This window comes from Scyliorhinus canicula, chromosome 20, assembly GCF_902713615.1.
Source record: "Scyliorhinus canicula chromosome 20, sScyCan1.1, whole genome shotgun sequence".
In the NCBI taxonomy this organism is placed as follows: Eukaryota; Metazoa; Chordata; class Chondrichthyes; order Carcharhiniformes; family Scyliorhinidae; genus Scyliorhinus; species Scyliorhinus canicula.
In genome coordinates, this window is record NC_052165.1 from 91593826 (window position 1) to 91596255 (window position 2430).

Genomic DNA, 2430 nt, shown 5'->3' on the forward strand with positions numbered 1-2430 from the left:
TACAGGTCACACCTGGGCAATTTTCCATATTGGCAGGTAGATGCCAGCGTTGTTTATACTGGAACAGCTTGGCTAGGGGGAGGGGGGGGGGGGGGGGGGGGGCAAATTCTGGAGCACAAGTCTTCAGTACTATTGCCGCGATACTATCAGACCCGTAGTTTAAGCCATTTCTTAATATCACGTCTTGTGAACGGTATTGGCTGAAGACTGACATCTGTGATTCTGGGGACCTCCGGAGGAGACCGAGATGGATCATCCACTCGGCACTTCTGGCTGAAGATTGTTGCGAATGCCTCAGCCTCGTCTTTTGCACGTGTGTGCTGGGCTCCTCCATCATTGTGGATGGGGATATTTGTGAGGCCGCCTCCTCCAGTAAATTGTCCGCCGCCATTCACGGCTGGATCTGGCAGGACTGCAGGATCTGATGCGTTGGGTGTGGAGTCGCTGAGCTCTGTCTATGACTTGCTGCTTATGCTGTTTGACACACAAGTAGTCCTGTGTTGTAGCTTCACCAGGTCGTCACCTCATTTTATGTCTGCGTGGCGTTGCTCCTGGCATGCTCTCTCTTCATTGAGCCAGGGTGGATCCCCTGGCAGGGTGGTGACGGTAGAGTGGGGGAAATGCTGGGCCATGAGGTTACAGATTGTGGTTGAATACAATTGTGCTGCTGCTAATGGCCCACAGCGACTCATCGACGCCCCGTCTTGAGTTGCTAATTTGAAATCTGTCCCATTTAGCACGGTTAATAGTGCCACACAACACGTGGGTGATATCCCCAATATGAAGATAGAAGTTCAGTCCCCAGTTTAGAACCCTGGGCGGGATTCTTCGATCCTAATGCTAAGTGTTGGCACTGTTATAAACGCCGTCGCGTGTTACGACGGCATCAACAGGCCCCCAGGAGCAGCGATCCTGAGCCTCACAGGGGGCCAGCGTGGCAATGGAGCGACTCACGCAGCTCCAGCTGTCGATACAGGCGTCAAACGGGCGCCGCGGGTCTGCCCATGCACACTGCGGCTGGTGCGAATTCGTGCGTGCATGCGAGTTGCCATCTTTACACCTGCCCCGATGCAACATGACGGAGAGCTACAGGGGTCTGACGCAGGGTAAAATAGGCCCCCGCCAGGAGAAGCCAGCCCGCCGATCGGTGGGCCCCGATCGCTGGCCAGGATATAGTGGAGGCCCCCCCCCCCCGCCCTCCGCGGTGTTGGATCCCCCCCCCCCCCCAAACCAGGCTGCCACCCCCCCCCCACAACATCAACATCAAAGAGAGAGAGATGGAGACAGAGATAGAGAGATAGAGAAGAGATAGACAGAAAGAGACACAGAGAGACAGAGAGAGAGAGACAGAGAGAGAGAGAGGCAGAGAGAGAGAGACAGAGAGAGAGAGAGAGACACACACAGAGAGAGCGAGACACAGAGAGAGCGAGACAGAAAGAGGGAGAGAGGCATGGCGGGTAGTGAGAGGGACAGCCAGCGGTGTGGTAGTATGACTAGGGATATTACGGTACCTGGGAGTGTGAGCTGCCATTGGTGCAGAGGGCTTGCTGCCCATTGGCCCAAGTATCGTGTTCTCTGTATTCTCATTGGTTGGGAGGAAGGAAGCTCTGCCTATGAGGCGGGGTATAAGAACCCGTGTTTCCCAGCAGCCAGGCCATTTCTGTATTCCTGCTGCCGGGCTCACATCTTGCTGACTACACCTACGTTTCGTGTCCATTGATTGTGCATCAATCCAGGAGGTTGTAAATTCTGCTGAGAGCCAAGCAGGATGTTGTTGGACCACAGCAATAGGTCCTTGATGCTAATCTCTGATGTGGGTTCGATAACAGCCGGGAACATTGGGTGGGGGCGAGGAATTGCTCTAATATAAAGCCGGTGAGATGGGCAGCAGCAGCTCACAGTGCCCACTGGACACAGCGATTCCAGGCTCTCTAACTCAATGGCCCAGGCGTTGGAGCTGGTGTGTGTGCTGCTGCTCCTGGGTTCTGCCCAGGCACTGATCCCCATCCAGTGTGCCAATGACGTGATTCGGGAGTCCGGCGAGTGCTGCCCCGTCTTCTGGGGTGACGACTCGCCATGCGGCAAAGACTCGGGGCGGGGGAGCTGCCGGACGATCGGAAGACGGTCGACGGACAGATCAGATTTCCGAGCGGGATGGCCGACCTACTTCTTCCAGCGACTGTGCGTCTGCCGGGGGAACTATGGGGGTGTGGACTGTGGCGAGTGCAGGTACGGCTGGCGGGGGGCACAGTGCCAGCAGGGGAATGTGGTGGTACGTCGTGACATTGCCAACATGTCGCTATGGGAACGGGCAACCTTCATCCGGTACTTGGACCTCTCCAAGAGAACCCTCAGCAATCGGTACGTCATCTACGCCAGTGAGCGCGCATCGCCCCGCTCTCGGAAATCCTTCCGCCGGGTCAGCGTCTA